At 45.0% G+C, this 20,101-nt stretch overlaps 1 pseudogene; it reads right to left on the bottom strand.

Moving 5' to 3' along the window:
- The window catches only part of LOC135206796 (box C/D snoRNA protein 1-like), an 85,479-nt pseudogene that overhangs the window by 46,954 nt on the left and 18,424 nt on the right, over positions 1-20,101 (bottom strand).

Below are 20,101 nucleotides of genomic sequence, written 5' to 3'. Positions count from 1 at the left end.
CAGTTACGTCCTTTTCTGCGGCGAACTGCAAACAGCCTGGGAACTTGCAACAGGACTGTTCGAAGGGACGCCTGACCGCGACAAAACCTCTCTCGCCTCCCTTCGACTGTCGACATGCCTTCTCCTTGGGTCTGGGAGCTTGACAGAGGTCTAGGTCTAGGAGCACGAGAGAGACGATCGGACGCCCCCTCCACTACACGTTTCACTGACATCAAAAGCACTAACTTTATCCGTAAGTCGCTGTATCTGGTCGCCCATGGACGCAAGGGCAGCAAAACACCTCACAATGTGTATCGTTCGCCTCCTCCGATACAGCAGCGGGCGCAGGAGATACCCTGGGGCGAGGAAGGAACTACCAATTCTACGTTAGAAGGAGCTGGAGAGGAAATACATTCACTCCTTTTACTAGAAGAATTCGACTTCTCACTACGAGAAACAGATCTCCTTACACGATCTTTCTAAAGCCTCTCAACATATTTCATAAATATCTTCCATTCCTTCTCTGATAAATTCTCGCATTCAAAGCACCTATTCTCCCAAGTACACACATTCTCTCTACACTTCTTACAAACGGTATGAGGGTCGACCGAAGCTTTCGGCAACCTTACCTTACACCCCTCTTTTACACAAACTCTAAACATACTTCCAGTATCAGACATCTTTAAAGAACAATCCAAAGCGAATGCCAAGCTAACGTTCCGAGTACAATACCAAAGATCCATGAAAAGTCAGCAACGAGAATGAAAATCCTAGCAGGGAACCACCAAACAATGTTGCCGCCGGTTCGGCTGGCAGAGAAAATCTGCCCAATTGGGAACGGTTCCTAGCGCTAGCGCCACGGTAACGGGGTGGTAGTTGCCTGAACTACTAACTAGGTTACTAGCGTTTGCCGCGAGTTTTTGAAAATTTCTGCCAGGTGGAACAGAGAATATAGCTATATATATACCTGCCAGGTAAGTGTCATACATTAAAGATAGATTTTGAAGGTCAATAAGTATAGTTTTGAGATACGGGCGTCAAGTTTTCCTTATCGTATTTCGAAATACAATATTAATAAATAATGATTATTATGAATGTATATTTGTTTTTGTGTATTAATAAACCAAACTATTTTATTTATCATAATTTAATCATAAATGATGATCTCTTTGCTCATATATCGCAGCCTGGGGCACTGCTTGAGGCAAGATGGGGCAACCTCCTTCCTACGCAATTCTCTCTCTCCCCTTCACTACTCTGCTTATTACAGCGAATTTTCTTCTTCTGTGTGTTAGCGAGATGTTTTCCTTGTATTTTCCTCTTTGGCATGATGAAATTCTTGCCCGAAACAAAGATAAACAAACGTAATTGCAAGAGAATGTCAAGAGGTGAAACTCGAGGCGTACACTTTTTTTTACAAAGACAATTTAATAAATCATGATTATTAGAATTTCATATTCCATTTTGGGGTATTAAAAACCAAAACTTTGTTATTTATCATAAATGAAGATCTCTTTGCCTCAAAGATCGTTTTAGCCTTAGGCACAGTGTGACGTGTGCTGTCAAGCAAGACGGGGGCGTTACTAAGCAACCCTCCCCTCTCTCTTCACTAACTACGCATATATTATGATATTCTGTAATAAACTACTTGAGCGATTTTTCTTTGTCTGTATGTTAGCGAGAGTTTCCCTTGTCTTTTCCTCATTGGCATGATGAAATTCTTGCCAAAACATACATAAACATACGTGAAAGCAGGAGATGTCAGACGTGAAATGGGACGTGTAGCCTACTCGACGTCTGTGATCGCACTAAATCCAGGACTGTCACTGGACTTGGCCTGAAGTCTCCTTCTCGACTCGGGGAATGTCTTACAGATGCCATTTCTCCCAATTTCTTTGACAATAATTATCAAAAACTTTACGATAATAGAAGAAATATTGCATTTTCTTGTACGGATCAATGTTTTAGGCTTATTGATTTTACGTTAACTAATTACCCTGTAACTACGAAAGTAAGAGGATTTTGGACGAAATATTTCGTATACGTATTCTCAATTGCCATATGAAGCTCCATGAATTTTTTCATGACTTTGCATTTTTTGCCCTATACCTCCATATATAGAGGTTCCCGGCCGGCCCCTTAATGTTAGTTTTCATTCTCACTCATTCTCGACCTGCTCGAACTCCTTGAAGAAGCTTTACGTACCCTATCCCTTTCAAGTTTCCTAATATAAGAAGAAAGAGCCTTATATTCATCTTCGTTCAAAACCTCACACTCTTGACACGGGTTACTATAACGAACATTCATTCCCCCTACATTTAACACAGATAGTGTGAGGGTCAACCGCAGCTTTCGGTAACCTCACCTTACATCCATCAGTCAAACATACTCTAAACAAAACCGGAGTTTTGGAAACAGAATCAAAATCAGACATTCTACAGGAAAATCCAGCGCAAAGTCAATAACGGTCCACAATCAGCGTATGCCAAGCCAAAATAGAGCGAATACGTCACCAAAATGTCCAATCAATCTCCAGGCAAGCGAGAAATGAAGAATATATCGGAATGAAACGACAACAGTTGTTATCGCTTCAGCGACAGAAAAAATCTGGCTGGAGAGATAGATTGGTTCATACACCGCCACCCAGCGGCAGGTAAGGTAGACCACCTGACCTACCTGTCGCGTGTGCCGCGAGATTTGAAATTCTGTCGGAACGTCGGAGACTATAGCTAAGTCTATATCTGGCAGGGAAGTTCATGTACAAAAATATATAGTAGCAATAACTACACTGTAAACAAAAACAGGGACAAAAGGAGCCTGGATAAAACTGTAAGCAGTAAACAAGGTGACAGACACAATATGTGACCCACTTGGGGCACTGGGGAACTAAAGGAAACCAGAAACACCAGCATTATCTAACCACTGGGAATAACTATTCTTTTTGTTATAAGGGAACTGTGATTTGCACAGACACTTGAATAGCCTTTGTAAAAGTAATGGTTTCTGGTGGAAAAAATTTCCTACTTTTTCTTGTCAATCAAGCAAATTCTGTGATTTGTGCACAGACACATGAATAGCCTATGTAAAAGTAATAGTTTTTAGAAAAAAAATTCTAACGTATTTTCTGTCCTCAACCAAAATTCTTGGGGGTTTGGGGTTTATTTATTTCCAATAATAACTAAAAAATTTAAATCAAAATATAAATTACTGTCTTTTATCCTCAACCCCTGAAACAGAACTAAGAACAATAGAAATACAGTACCTTATTATGCCTTCTTTAAAGTAATAACGCGTTGAATTTTCTTGATGTGCAACAAAATGGCTTGGCATAAACTTTAAAAGGGTTCCTCGATTCCATGCTTCACTCTTCAGACGCTGCAAAAATGAGGCAATGACTGTCTTCACCATGCCTCACCATGATATGACGTCTCAGCGGGTGACGATGATTGTCATCCAATTTGTGGTCAATCTCCTCAAGGAATCTATGAACAAAGTAGAGAATAATAAATTTAATGGTTCATGTAAAGGACAGTTAATGAAAAAACCCTAAAATTTAAAGTAAAATAATAAGAATTTTCCTGCTAGTATATACCTTAAATCTTTTCCTGAAATACTTAATTTGATTTTATTCAAAAGAATTTCTAACAACCCATATCCCACTTCCTAATTTTGCTTACAAACTGTTATTTATTATCCTTTTTGTACATTCCCACAAGTAATGTTCATTGAAGCTAATAATCCTGCTGCCAGCATTATAGTTAGGGTTTCATTAAGACCTTAGTCCTTGTGATGCACTTTTGTCAATATCTACCATCTTGCAAAATGCTCTTGATAAGGGTGCAGAGACACACATAACTGATCTAGATTTTAGTGCAGTCTTTGACCATGTGAATCATGAAGCATTAACCTACCTTCTTAACTATTTTAAATGAATTTTTTAATGGGCAGCGCCCAGAGTCTGTGTTGATGCCAGTATAGAACTTAGTAATGTTATTTCAGGTGTCCCTCAGGGTATTGTTCTGAGACCATTGCTACTCATTATTTATACTTAATGGCATCAGGCAAAGTCTGAGGAACAAACTAATTACGTACTAAGCTGATGATGTTACTCTTGTAGCAGCTGTTCCTTTTCTGTGCCTTAGGTCTGTGATTGGAGAATCCTTGAATAAAAATCTAGCACATAAGTCAAGTAGGCTTTGGGCATGAAGCTTAAAACTCAAGGTATGTTTTTGTCAGTCAATCCAGAACAATTCTGCCTTTGTGCCCTGATTTACAATTAATCGGACAGTTCTAAATCCCAGTGACTATTATGATCTTAGGTGTGCGACTTTTGAAAAAACTGACTCTTGAGAAGCATATATATAATACTGCATCCTGTTTCTCAAAAGTTGAATTTTACAAAAACATTTTAGAATGTTTTGAGATGAAGCTGTATTATGAAGCTGTAATATCAAAATGTAACTCTTTTCTTCTCTCCAGTTTGAGTATTACTCTCCAGTGTGTTCTTCTGGTGCTGACTCTCTATCTCAAACTCTTGGATATAATAATTACGTCATCAGTCAATTTTATTTTGCCAATTCTTAACGCTGACTTGTGTCATAGACATAAAGTTTCTTACATAAAATGTACTACAACAACAAACGTCCTCTGCAGTCTTCTTTACCTGACTTAGCTGCTTTTGCTAGCACCACTAGGCAGGCTGATGCTGCAAACAGTATGAAATTTTCTAGCATTAGGCTTAATACTAGTTTTATAATAGTTTTATCCTAGTTATCATTAAAATGTTATAAAATGTTTTATAATATCGTGTGTGGTGTGTTCTTGAAGCCTCTATGAGTTTATAATCTGTTGACTCTGTCCATAAGAGTTTTTGTTCAAAGATGGAAAGAAATAATAAACTGTCTAGCCAGTCCCTCACCTCTATCAAACCTAGCCTAAACCTGTAACTGTGGTTTCCCACCACTATTCCAGACTATGGAGGATTGTCAGAAATGTTATATTTATATACACTATTGGAAAGGCTACACAGGTATTTGACTTTTAAAATAATTTACTTGTTCCTTAGTCAATAAGGACATTTCACTTTGTATAAAAAAATTGAAAAGAAACAATGATGGTAAGATTTGTTCAAGAATCTTTTTAAAAGAAGAAATGTATGTTAAAAATAGTTAGACTATCACTAAGGAACCAATAAAATTTATGAAATTAACTTCATTTAGCAGACATAACATGAAACAAATCATGTTAAGTTTGCTAAATAATGTTAACTTCATAAAATTTATTGATTTTTTGGTGATAGTCTAACTATTTTCAACTTAAATTTCTTCTCGGGTTATTTTTAAAAAGATTCTTGAAAGAATCTTACCATCATTGTTTGTTGGCCGTTATTTTACACAAAGTGAGTTGTATAATGTGATCACTGAAATGTCCTTAGTGACTAAATAACAAGTAAGCAATTTTAAATGTCAAATACCTGTGTATTCTTTCCAATAGTATCTGTTAAATATAACACCTTCCCAAAAAATGCTTCAGTTCACTGCCATGAGCATCAGTCAAGAGTTGTGGCCCGTGTTTTCTCCTAAATTACGAAAAAATGGCATAATTCAAGCGCTTTTTTAGGAAGTGTCCACATTCCGAGAGAGGTGGCCGCTGCGTCGCCATTCGGTCATTTACCCTTACTTATTCCTATGTTGGCTTATAACTATATACAAACCTTATGTAGAAATTCATTTTTACCTTGTAATCAGCGGTTTTATCCATACTGCCATCACAATTGAAACTCCACAGTGCCTTCTCCGGTGTCAGGACATGTTAAAGTACTTTTTCGGAGGGTGGATCAACAATCAGGCAAGACTGGCTCAGCTAGTCCACTCGGTTGTTTCCCCTATAGGGTAAACAACCGCAGACGATCCATCGTCATCGCGTGGCCAGGCCTTATTCACTCGATATTTAATTGGTGAAACAAGAATACAATTACAACTTTAAGCATACCATTCAAAAGATTGAAGTTTCGTCACATAATGTGAATATATGAAAAGCAAACCCCATACGAACTAAAATAAGCATGTGAACTCTTCATAAAATATGTTTTCAAGGGAGTTTTGAAATCCAATATGGCGGCAATCTCGTGACTGTCTGTTCTAACCACAGACAATCCACCATCTTTCCCAGCCTTCCCGGCACTCATTTGAACAATATTAGCGTATTATGTAACATTTATTGATCTTACTCATGATTGCAGTTGTAATCAGCACAATAAAACAACATTTTGTTATCTATACGTATGTATTAGTGAAAGTATGAAACTTGTAAGTATTCCCAGGGTCATGGTTTGAACTGAATTCATTTTTACCTTGTAATTGGTGGTTTTATCCTTACTGCCATCACAACTGAAACTCCACAGTGCTTATTTGATTGTAATTATACACATTATTGGTCTTAATCCACTCCAAATTGCACTTGAACCCACGTTGCTGTTCCTGGTTCCTAAGCGCTCACTCCACAAACACAGTTACGAGCAGCAGACGACGACTCTGTTTATGAGGTGCAAAGCTTTATTCCCTTAATTGTTTACTTTACTCATTATTTAGTTTAACTTTACTTTGTTACTTCAAAATGTTTATTTAATTCATGTCTATTATCCCTTTTTTTGCAACCAAATTACCCTGAAAAATTACAGATATTTCTAAAGTAAATACAATCCAATGTTTCTAACCTTGTCGTACATCTGGCTGCCGAAAACCATCACGGAGCAGACTACGAATAGTAGATTATAATTTTTTTTTCCTTTTTGCTAGCACTTTTCATTAAGTCTATATTAGTATTTTGATTTTTTTAATAACTGTATGCCAGAAATAAATGTAACCTTTAATGTTTGCATGCTAAGAATGGCAAAATCATCGTTGCCACATTAGTGGAGCTTCACACATATGCCAATGCATTATTATAAACTGTTTCCATGAATTCTAGTTGTCATAGTAATGCAATAATGATAAAATTGCTTTAATATTTATGTATATATACTTCCAATACATAGGCTAATTTCACCAATTTCCACGTTTTGTGTAAGTCTTTTACCCAGTTTGGAGGGTGAACACGTACCAACTGGCAACAGAGAGAGAGGAGGGAAGGTGATGGAATGAAGAAGGACAGGGGTGGCAGTGGAGTTGGGGGGGAGAGGGTAGGTGGAGCTTTTTACTCCTGTTTTCGTATCCATTTCTGGATAATGGAGTTTTTGTCTCTTGGTACAAGGACAAGTGTCATTATTCTTTACGATTAGTGATTTACGATACCCTTATAAATTACGGCACTGGGTGTAATACACTATAGAAAAATCTCGTTCTGATACGAGTGTTCGTTACAGAAATATTGCCAAAAAATGTGCTTGCACTGTCTCTGAAACCCATAATAGGCATGCTGCTTAGTTGTCAATCAAGTTTTTTGTAATCAAGTATTTTTTACAAGCCAGATATTGTATCAATTTGTATTTTTCTCAATCAAAACATATGCTCCTCAATGCTAACTTTATTCTTTTAATGACTTTCTGGTCATTGCAAATTCGGCCCAATTAATTTCTTATGGTGCGAAAACAGACAGAGGCCCAGGGAGCGAAAGCGATTACGTCACACTACGGCAGTAATCTGGCAGTAAAACATCTTCATATATCCAAAAAGTAAATAATAAAGATATATATGCGCATTACGATTATAACAATTACATGAATAGCTGATAACAATCTGCATGAATAACTGGTAAACTGTTCTGCAAGAAAGTTGAGTACTATAGCAATTCATTTACAATAGGTACAAAAGTCAAGATGTTGTGACACCATAATACAGCACTTAAAAAAACGTTCTAATTCCGAAAAATAATTACTATAATTTGAGTCAGGAATCGAGTTACTTTTTCAATAACGAACATTTTCAAATTAATCATCATAAATATGTAAAATATTGATGTTTTACTATTTATTTAAATAATTATCTGGTGCACGCTTCGTCATTGTCTTCTACCAAAACAGTAATTTCCTTAAAAACGTCGTGGCCAGGGACCTTTTTTCCGCAACAATCGAGATGGCATCAATCTTCTAAGTTATTTAATCGTAAGTAAACATTTTGAAAGCGTTTTGGTGAAGTTTGCACTGTGTTGGCCACCCTTTTCATTACCCTTAGTTTAAAGCTTTAAATTTGGCCTTAATTTTAACTTTGGAGAAAATACTTACTTCGAAATGAGAGTAGAGGTCTTTAGCAGCGTCTCTCACCAACAACTACTCGCGACTGATGACCATCTCCGGTGTCAGGACATGTTATAGGGTAAAAAACCGTAGGGTACAGAGTGGACCATGTACGATCAGCGTGGACAATCCCAAAAAAAGTACATTATAACATGTCCTGACATCGGAGATGGGCATCAGCCGCGACTTGTTGTTGGTGAGAAACGGAACTAAAGACCTCTACTCTCCTTTCGAAGTAAGTATTTTCTCCAAAGTTAGAAATTAAGGCCAAATTTTAAGACCTAAACAGAGGGTAGTGAAAACGGTGTCAAACGTAGTGCAAATCTCACCAAAACGCATTCAACATTTTACTTACAACTCGAAATATTTAGAAGATTGACGCCATCTCGATGTTTACGAGTCTCTGTGTCATAAACTAACCATTTCCTGTGATAAATCCCCACACACCACTTGTACCCCCACAAACGCTGGGGGGCGGCTTTCATCACAACAATCGGAAAACTTTCCCTCACCGAGTAAACAACTGTTTTGTAGAAGAAGATGACGAAGAGTGCACTTCGATAATTTTTTAAATAAATAGTAAAACATCAATATTTTACATATTTATGATGATTCATTTGAAAATATTCATTATTGAAAAAGTAACTCGATTCTGACTCAAATTTAAGTAATTATTTTTTGGAATTAGAACGTTCTTTTAAGTCCTGTATTATGACGTCACGACATCTTGACTTTCGTAACTATTGTAAATAATTGCTTTATTCAGCTTTCTTGCAGAACATTTTACCAGTTATTCATGCAGAGCATCAGCTCTTCATGTAATTGGTATAATCGTAATGTGCATATATATCTTTATTATTTACTTTTTGGATATATGAAGATGTTTTACTGCTGGATTATTGCCGTAGTGTGACGCAATCGTTTTCAGTCCCTGGGCCTCTGTTTTCGCACCATAAGAAATTATGGGGCTGAATTTGCAATGACCAGAAAGTCGTTAAAAGAGGAAAGTTAGCATTGAGGGGCATATGTTTTGATTGAGAAAAATACAAATTTGTTCAATAGCTAGCTTGTAAAAAATACTTTATTACAAAAAACTTGATTGACAACTAAGCAGCATACCTACTATGGGTTTCAGAGACAGTGCAAGCACATTTTTGGGCAATACCTATTTCTGTAATGAACACTCGTATCAGAACGAGATTTTGCTATAGTGCATTATACCCAGTGCCGTAATTTATAAGGGTATCGTGAATCACTAATCGTAAAGAATAACGACACTTGTCCTTGTACCAAGAGACAAAAACTCCATTATGCAGAGATGGATACGAAAACGCGTATAAAGCTCCACCTACCCTCTCCCCCCCCTCCGCCGTCACCCCTTTCCTTCTTCCTTCCTTCTTCCTCCCTCTCTCTCTCTCTCTCTCTCTCTCATCTCCTCTCGTCTCTCTCTCTCTCTCTCTCTCTCTCTCTTCTGTTGCCATTCGGTACGTGTTGACCCTCCAAACTGGGTATAAGACTACACACAAAACGCTGAAATTTTGTGAAATTAGGCTATGTATTGGAAGTATATTACATAAACATATTAAATCAACTTTATCATTATTGCATTACTATGACAACTAGAATTCATGGAAAGCAGGTTTATAATAATGAATCGGCGTATGTGTGAAGAGTCCTTCACTAATGTGGGCAACGATGATTTTGCCATTCTTAGCATGCAAACATTAAAGGTTACATTTATTTCTGGCATACGGTTATTAAAGAAATTCAAAATACTAATATAGACTGAAATCAATGAAAAGTGCTAGCAAAAACAAGAGCAAAAAAAAAAAAATATGTAGGGTAAAAAACCGCATGGTACAGGGTGAACCATGTACCGATCAATGTGTACAACCCGCAACCCCAAAAAATGACAATTTGTCTAAAATTGCATTTTCCTAACTATACAAACCTGAGGTCCTTTTACAATAGGAAGGTACTAGCGGCAGCTGGATAGGTACGTAAGCTTTCGAACAAGGGGTTCGGTAGTTAACTGCTTGTCCGACAAGCGCGCGCGAAACTGCGCGACTGGGAGGTAAACAAATCACTTTTGCTTTTGGCCAAGCAAAAACTGCAGAGTGAGGGGTGCATGAGGTGGGCTATGTGTAAAAGGACCTCAGGTTTGTATAGTTAGGAAAAATGCAATTTTAAACAAATGTCATTTGTTCCAGACACGGCATACAAACCTTCGGTCCTTTTACAATAGGAAAGAACTCACTTCTTGGTGGGAGGAATCTGATCTTTTGTGAACAGACTGGTGTTCGCCCAACCTTGGAAGCCTCCCTGGTCGTAAGAGCGAGGGAGGGATCCAGCCTCTGTCCGATTGATCGGGGTGTGTCACCGCAGGATCAATGGTCAGACCTCTGGACCGAGTATAGAGAGAGGCAGCGTATCTCTTCGTACCAGCAATGTAAGAACTTGTTCCTGTACAGGAGCAAATATAAAGTCATGGGTTTTGACTCTTGTAGGCATCCACTTCCCCCCCTTGTAGAAGGAAGTGGTGGATATTCTGCTCCTATCCCTAGTGAAGGGATAGATGGGGCTCTGTCATATAGCTCACCTGCATCTCGTCCTCATCAGCGTAGTGACGACCGTGGCCCTCTGCCCACAGGTAGAGGAGGAGGAAAAAAGATGGAGAGGGAGCCAGTCACTCACTCACTCACACATCCATCCACACAGTCACACCAGGACTCGATGCTGTTTCAGCCTGCGAGGGTCCTGGGTTAGCTACACAACTTGTTGAGCAGCCACCACGGGTCCTAAGGAAAAGGTATCCAAGGACCTGTGGGCAATATCCCGAAGGTAGAAGGACGTAAAGGTAGTCTGGTTAGACCAGACCCCTGCCTTCAGGACCTGCGCCACGGAGAAGTTCTTACGAACGCCAACAACGAGGGGCCAATACTTCTGTTTGACTTCGTGAGCTCTCGGACGGGACGTACGGATGTCGTCACTACCATCAGCCTCATACGCCCTCCTGATGACCTCACGCAGCCAGAATGAAAGAGTGTTCTTGGATACTTCTTTCTTGGTGACCCCGGTGCTAACGAAGAGGCGTCGACACTCAGGCCTGAGGTGCCCGGTTCGAGTTCTTCTTCAGATAGCGCTGTAGCGCCCTCACAGGACAAAGCAGCATCTCATCCGCATCATTATCGGTGAAGTCCAATAGGGAGGGAATCGTGAATGACCGAACCTGTCGTCAGGGATCGACGGTTTCTGAGTCTTCGCAACGAAGTTCGGGACGAAATCGAGCGTCACGGATCCCCATCCCCTGGAGTGTCGTACATCATAGGAAAGACCATGAAGTTCCCCTACTCTCTTCGCCGATGCCAGGGCCAGCAAGAAGAGGGTCTTGAGGGTCAGATCCCTGGTCTGACGACTCTCGGAGTGGCTCGAACGGCGTTCGGAGTCAGACTCCTAAGGACGAGAGTCACATCCCCACCGCAGGGGGCCTGAGTTCCCTGGGTGGGCAAGACCTTTCGAAGCTCCTCAATAAGCAAGGAGATCTCGAACGAGTTCGAGATGTCCAATCCCCTCAGTTTCAGGACGAGCGCCAAGGCGGCTCTGTATCCTTTGACTGTGGGACTGAGAGGAGCTTCTCTCGGCGAAGAAAAACGAGGAAAGGAAATCCGCTACCTGCTGAAGAGTTGGCTCTGAGAGGAGATAGACCCCGTCTACGACACCAACCACAGAAGACGGCCCACTTCCCCTGGTACACCAGCTGCAGAGGACTGACGGACGTTTGCCAGCCATCTCTGTTTGCTGCGCTACGAGAAAAGCTCTCGTTCGCAAGAGATGGTGGATAACAGCCAGCGTGAAGACGTAGGGACTGGATGCTCGGTGGTAACCGCTCGACGTGTGGCTGGGCGAGAAGGTTGTGCCAAGGGGGAATCTCTCTCGGTTCTCCTGCGAGAAGAGCCAGCAGGTCCGGATACCAAATGGCCTGTGCCATTTGGGAGCCACCAGGATCATCCTGAGATTCGGGGTGACCAGTGCTCGACTGATCACCTTGCGAATCAGGCTGAAACGGGGGAAAGGCATAGACGAAGAGGTTGTCCCACGGGTGTTGAAGAGCGTCCTCTGCAGCTGCCCATGGGTCCGGGCACGGCCGAGAAGAACACCTGGAGCTTCCTGTTGTGCCGGGTGGCGAACAGATCCACGACTCGGTCGCCCCCACAGGTCCGAAGAGCCTTTCCGCCACGTCCTGGTGTAGAGACCATTCGGTCCCTATCACCTGATCCCGACGGCTGAGCGTGTCTGCTACTACATTCCTCTTCCCTGAATGTAGCGTGCCGACAGCTCTATTGAGTGTGCCTCGGCCCACTCGTGCACCTGCCGAGTCAACTGGTACAACGGGAGAGACACTAGGCCCCCCTGTTTGTTGACGTAGGCCCACCACCGTGGTGTTGTCGCACATCAACACCACTGAGTGTCCCATCAAGCGGTCCTGGAACTCTTGGAGAGCGAGGAACGCTGCCTTGAGTTCCAGTACATTGATGTGAAGGTGCTTGTCGTTCTCGTCCCACACTCCTGAAGTCAGCAACTCCTCCAGGTGTGCGCCCCATCCCTCGGTCGATGCGTCTGAGAACAGCTGCATGTCCGGGGGGGGAGTGCGCAGAGGCAACTCCTCTTAAGAGGTTCCTGTCGTCCCAAGCCACCAGGCTAGGTCCTGCCTCACCTCCTGTGTCAGTGACACTGGAAAGCTTGGGGATCCGTCGCCTGTGACCAACTCTCCTTTAGTCTCCACTGAAGAGACCGCAGGTGAAGACGCCCGTGAGGGACTAACTTCTCGAGTGACGACAGTGTCCGATCACGACTTGCCATCGCTGAGCTACCTGTCCTGCCGAGACAGGAACTGGTTGGCTGCCTCCCTGAATCTGCTGATCCGCGAGTCTGCGGGGAAGACTCGCCCTGCTACCTTGTCGATCAGCATACCCAGGTACTTCATCCTCTGCTTGGGCTCGAGATCGGACTTTTCGAAGTTCACAACGATCCCCAGATCGCGACAGAACTCGAGCAGCCGATCCCTGTCCTGTAGCAACTGCGAGCGGGAGCTCGCCAGGACTAACCAATCGTCGAGATACCTCATCAGACGTATCCCGTGCGAATGGGTGCCCAAGCAGACCCAGAGTGAACACTCGCGTGAACACCTGTGGGGCGGTTGAGAGACCGAAGCAAAGTGCCCTGAACTGGTACACCGGTCCCGTCGAGGATGAAGCGGAGGTACTTTCTGGAGGACTGATGAATGGGTATTTGGAAATACGCATCCTTCAAGTCCACTGAAAGCATGAAATCGTTCTCCCTGATGGAGTCGAGCACTGAACGTGCCGTCTCCATCGTGAACGGGTCTGGCGAACAAAACCGGTTCAGAGGAGAGATATCTATCACCGGGCGCCAGCCTCCCGTAGACTTTTCCACCAGGAATAGTCGGCTGTAAAAGCCCGGTGACTGATCCGTGACGATTTCTACAGCTCTCTTGCTCAGCATGGTCTTGATCTCCTGTCTCAATGCTACGTCCTTCGATGACCCTGGAACGTCGACTGCTGTTGGACCGGGTTGGAGGTGAGGGGTGGCCGAGATTCGAAGGGTAATAGATATCCCTCCCGAAGGACATCTACAATCCAGGTCTCGGCGCCGCGTAGCGCTGCCAAGTTGCCCAATGGCTGGCCAGGCACCCCCCACTTCCGGCAGCAGGTGAGGGGGAAACGCCGTCCCTAGCGTTTCCCCCCTTTCTTCGACTTCTTCCCAGAGCCTCCACGGGAGGAGGAGGGCTGGTTACGGACTCCCTTGGTAGAAGTCGAAGAAGACAGAGTCTTTCCCCGGGGCTTCGACGCAGCTACCGTCTTAGCCACCGAGGAAGCGCTAGCCGAGCTCTTAGACTTGGCCGCAGTCCGAGGCTGCCCAGAAGCCTTCGAGACTGCTGGTGAAGCCATACGGTCACTGTCGTCATTGCGCCGTCTGTCCACCGCAGCGTCCACCATCTCTCCTGGGAAGAGAGGGGACGTGGAACTCCGTAAAGAGTCCGTTGCGAAGTCCCAACGCCGCTTCACGCCCAGGCCGCCTGGAAACCCGAGTAAGGACAGCGTCCCTTCGTCGGAGAACCAGGTTGGCCCACAGGTTCACCGTCTGGTGGGCAAGGAAGGAGATGGCTCTTCCTCCAGACTGGCAAAGTCTCCTGAAGGCCGAGTCATCTTCGGGAGAAATTCCCCCGGAGTTGGCTGCGACCTTAGATTACTGTGAGGGACCACAGATCTAGCCAGGAGACGGCCTGGAAAGCTGCCATGGCGGTAGATTCCAGGCCGAGTGCCTCTTGCTGCGAGAAAACCCAGGTTCTCGGACAGGAGCTGCTGCAGAGACACACCCGGAGTCAGCCTGGCTAACTCCGGGTTCACCTGTTTGGGCGGCATCGGGTCTTCAGATGGCACGTAAAAAAAACGCCGCTGTCGCAGCAGAGGAGGTGGAAGCAGCTTGCTCGACCTGCCAGACTTGAGCGAACCATCTTGTCCGGAGACAAGTGATTCACCTGGTCCAGCACTGAGTCCGCAAGCTCAGAACGCGGCAAACCCACCGTCGGTCTGGGTTCCCTCTTCGGGCCCCGAGAACGACTCGAGCCGGGACGTGGGCTCGGATGGTGGGAGCGGCGATCCTTCCGCGAGGTCGTTGTGCTGACGAATCAGCGCAATAACCTCGGCAAAGTTCCTCTGGATCTCAGGATGACTGCGTCCTGCGGAGTCGGACCATCCAGTCCCTCAAACAGGAGCATCTCCCTTGAGACCCCCTCCCTCAAGGGGAGGAACAGCGACAGACCCCTCTCTGTCTCCTCCAACCACCTGTGCGTACGACCTGGCTGGTCCGAGAACCGTGCCTGGTACGTACGACGACGTGGTGGGATCCTGAGGGGCGCACCCCTCACGATCACTCCTCAATACTCGCCCCTCCCGGTGTAACCCGAGGAGGTGGAAGGTATGGGAGAGGCAGACCTGACGCTCCCTCCTCGCTCGCTGGCAGAACCAGTGGGCTTGGAAGACTGCAGGCGATCGTCAACCCGCGGTGTGGCGATCGAGCTGCAGACCTAGTCGAGCCGTCTCGCTGTGGAGAACGGCTGGACCGAGAACAGCGGCCCCGGTCTCGTGTGTCAGAGGAGCTGGTGCTGGTCGCCGTACCCGATCGCTCTCTGTGAGAGTGACGGTCAGGCGACCGGCGAGCTCCACTGTCACGGTGAGATCGGTGCATATCCTCACGGTGCGTCAGTTCGCTGGTACCAGCCGTGGCTGGAGCCGGCGAACGGGGGGACCTCTTCCCAGCCTCAGCCCGTGGCCGGTCATGGACCGTCACGTCCGCCCGGGTAGCCAGCTGCTCGCCGCGAGAGCGAGAGCTGGTCTGGTGAGAGTCGCGTGAGCGGCTGTCACCAGTCTTCCGCTCCGTGCCGTGAACCTGACGCTGAGCGGACTCAGAGGTCTGGTTTCTTGGCTGTACGGCCGCTGTTAGGCGACCGTACACTCGGTACCTCTCGCGAACGAGAGGCCGAGACGGACCCTGCTGCCGTGGCCGAACCACTGACAGCAGGTGAGGAAGTGCCGGTGTTAGCCGGCACTCCTCTGGTCCCCGTAGTCTTCTTCCTTGCGGAAGAAGAGACGGGTCCTGCCCCCGAAGGAGCAGGGTGACCAGCGGAAGAACCCCCCGTCTCACCAGAGCGAGACGGGCCCTTAGAAGTTCCCGAAGGAGACTTCTTAGGGGGGGGGGGGGCGACCTTCTTCTTCTTCGGCGGGGGAGCCTTAGAAGAAGAAGGGGAAGAGGCGGCAGACGACGACGACGACGAAGAAGACGATGAAGACGACGACGACACCTTCCTCCTCTTCTTCTTCTTTGTCAACCTCCTCAGGACCGACGTCAGATCTGTCATCCAGAGCGGAGCCGGGGCTGCTGTTGCCAAAGCAACAGGGCCCGGACGCACCTGTCCGAACAGATCAGCATCGGGAGCAGCGGCGCCGGGAACAGGAACAACGTCAGCAGGTGCAGGCATCACAGGAACGGCAGTAGAGACAGCAGGAGCAGGTACAGGAACGGCAGCAGTGGTCAACGTCACGTCCGTGGACAGCAGCTGGGCAGGTACGGCAGGTACGGCAGGCTGTGTAAGCGGTCCAGATGGGCGGACCAGCGGCACAGACATCCTAGGTACCGGTGGGAGGTCCAGGGGCGAGCTCTTCGGGCACGAACGAATCCCGGTCGCGGCAGCACGGCAAACCCAGGTGGCGGCATCACACTCCCCCGAGGTACGGCGACTGGCCCCTGCACCGAGTTTAGTAGGTGTTACAGAGGACCGCGTGCGGGGTGTACACCAGGTGAGGAGGTGAAGCGTAAGCCGGGTGTGTAAGGGTCGTGGTGGTGGTCGTAACCGTCGCATGGGTGACCGCCACGGAGCCAGCGAGATGGTAGAGCAGCCCCTGGACACTCGGCACGCCCTGCAGCCCCAACGATGCCCACACCTGTCCAGAGGTCATCCTTCGCGGCAACCGCACCTGAGGAGGCAAAAGTCGGGTGATTAGGGGGATCCTCTACCCGTTCGCGCGAAGACGAACGGATAGAGGACCCAGAGTACAACTCGACGTCAGGGTATCTAGCGCCCTCCTCCACACTCGACAAGTCAGGAGAGGAGAAGGAACCTAGAAAACCCCCCCACCCCGAAGGGGAACAGGCGCGAGACGTGGAAGTTGAGCGGGCGGCAGGAAAGAAAGACGAAGTGTCCGTCACCAAAGGAGTCGCGGGAGAGCTTTCCGACGACTCCTTTGCAGGCCTTCGCTTCTTCCTGCCTCATACAAAGTCCACTGCGCCTCTGACCAATTATGCAAACATCACATGGCTCGGCTCGGGTGCATTCGCGCCCCCGACACCGAGCGCACAAAATATGATTGTCTATCTCCGGGAAAGAGCGGAACTTCCCGCATTTACGCCCTTCGGTACCCGGGCATAGTCTCCGTGGGGTAGCGAGGCGAGGAGATTCCATCATTAACCAATAAAAGTTCAAAATAATATGAAAAGAGAGAAATGATTGTACTTACAATGAATTCTTTCATACACAAACACAACCATATACTCAAGAAAGCAAACGACGAGAAGCGGGCAGAGAGCGTCGAACACACACGTCCACTCGCTGTGAGGCCGAAAGCAAAAGTGGTTTGTTTACCTCCCAGTCGCGCGCGCGCGCCTGTCGGACAAGCAGTTAACTACCGAACCCTTGTTCGAAACGCTTTACGACCTATCCAGCTGCCGCTAGTACCTTCCTATTGTAAAAGGACCGAAGGTTTGTATGCCGTGTCGGAACAAAAGTACATTATACGCGTCCTGACATCGGAGATGGGCATCAGACGACTTGTTGTTGGTGAGAAAAAACGGAGCTAAAGACCTCTACTCCCGGTGTCCAGGACGCGTTATAATGTACTTTTCTTGGGGTTGTACACATTGATCGTACATGGTCCACCCCTGTACCATGCGGTTTTTTACCCTATATAATCCACTTATCCGTAGTCGTTCCTCTATGGTTTTCGGAAGCCAGATGTACGAAAACGTTAGAAACATTTGATTGTATCTACTTTAGAAATATCTGTAATTTTTCGGGGTAATTTGATTGCAAAAAAGGGATAATATACATGAATTAAATTAAATTTTTAAATAACAAAGTAAATTTGAACTAAATAACGAGTAAAGTAAACAATTTAGGGAATAAAACTTTGCAGTTTTGTCGTCTGCTGTTCATAACTGTGTTTGTGGCGCGCGCTTAGGAACCAGGAACAGCAACTTGTTTAAAGTGCAATGTGGAGTGAATTGAGACCAAAATGTGTATAATAACAATCAAATAAGCACTGTGGAGTTTCAGTTGTGATGGGCAGTAAGGATAAAAACCACCGATTACAAGGTAAGAATGAATTCAGTTCAAACCATGACCCCACCGAATAAAAGTTTCATACTTTCAGTAATACTATAGGCAACAAAATGTTGTTTTATTGTGCTGATTACAACTGCAATCTTGAGTAAGATCAATAAACGTTACATACATACGCTAACATTGTTCAAATGATTGCTGGGAAGGCTGGGAAAGATGATTTTTGTCCGTCACTGATCAGAACCTGTACATCCCACGGTAGCCGCCATATTGGATTTCAAAACTGCCTTGAAAACATATTTTACGAAGAGCGTCACATGCTTATTTTAGTTCGTATGGGGCTTTCATTTCATATATCACATTATATTGACGAAACTTCAATCTTTTGAATGGTATGCTTGGAGTTGTAATTCTATTCTTGTTTCACCATTTAGGGTGAAACATCACAGCAGGCCAAGCAGGCCACCTACAATCAACACCTAGCCACCCTCTGAAAAAGTACATTATAACGCGTCCTGACACCCGAGATGGGCATCAGTCGCGACTTGTTGTTGGTGAGAAACGGAGCTAAAGACCTCTACTCTCCTTTCGAAGTAAGTATTTTCTCCAAAGTTAGAAATTAAGGCCAAATTTTAAGATTTAAACAGAGGGTACTGAAAATGGCGCCCACGGCAGTGGAAATCTCACCAAAACGCTTTAGAAATTTTTACTTACAACTAAAAATGTTTCGAAGATGACGCCATCTCGATGTTTACGGAGTCGCTTGTGTCAACAAACTTTCCATTTCCTGTGATAAATCCGCACACCACTTGTACCCACAGACGCTGGAGCACTTTTATCACAACAATCGAAACACGATTTCTCACCAACAACAAGCCAGGAGTAAACAGCTGTTCTGGTAGAAGATGACGAGAAGCGTGCTCTTAGCTAATTTTTAAATAAGTAGTAAAACATCAATATTTTACATATTTATGATGATTAATTTGAAAATGATATTGTTATGATACAATAAAGTTTGTTCATACTTTACCTGGCAGATATATATATAGCTGTATTTTTCCGAATCCGACAGAAATTTAAACACTTACGACACACGCAGTGGGAGTCAGGTGGTTAGTACCCACCATTCCCGCCGCTGGGAGGCGGGTATCAGGAATCATTCCCATTTTCATTCATAATTATAATTTTTATTTCCACTGTCTCCTGAGGGGAGGTGGGTGGGTACTTGATTATATATATCTGCCAGGTAATATTGAACAAACTAATTGTATCATTACAATATCATTTTGGTCATGAAACTTACCTGTCAGATATATATATAGCTGAATCCCACCTTTGGTGGTGGGAGTAGACAGAATAGAAGATTTTAGGAAACATATATATGCAGATAATTGATATCTTTGATTCCATACCTGTTAGCATAGCTGGACTTCGTGGTTACTGCCGCGTAAGTCTGCTTGTGCTACTAGAGTTGCCAGCGAGGTAGAGACCTATATAGCTGGTGCACTCCAGATGATCTGTCAACAGGGGCGAGACCACGACGTGACTAGGACCATATTGACCATACCATGAGGGCTAAGAAGTAAAACTAAATATATATATAAAAAATATAATCACCACCTGACCCACCTAGCCAAAGTTAAGGTGTGTTAACTAAGGCTTAAGAGTTAAGAAGTCACCGTTGTCGCGACTCAACTACTAAATTAAGAGCTCTTCCTAACCATTTTCTACAGGATAGGATGAGTGGTACTTCTTGCCCCAAGATTGTGTCTGCAGACACGTATGGCCCTAGCGAGCAGCAGATCTCATATGCCATCTTCACATCTCGCAGGGAGTGTGAATTGAACACAGAGTTGCTTCGCTAAAACATGGTACTCAGGATGTTGCTGAGTGCCATGCTCTGTTGAAATGCTTCCGAGGCCGCGCCCTCACCTCGTGAGCATTCAAATCAAAAGATTTCAAATCTTTGTGCA

The sequence above is a fragment of the Macrobrachium nipponense genome, chromosome 31 (genome assembly GCF_015104395.2).
Source record: "Macrobrachium nipponense isolate FS-2020 chromosome 31, ASM1510439v2, whole genome shotgun sequence".
In the NCBI taxonomy this organism is placed as follows: Eukaryota; Metazoa; Arthropoda; class Malacostraca; order Decapoda; family Palaemonidae; genus Macrobrachium; species Macrobrachium nipponense.
The sequence above is the reverse complement of the archived record's forward strand: the minus strand, read 5'-3'. Positions and strand labels throughout refer to the sequence as shown.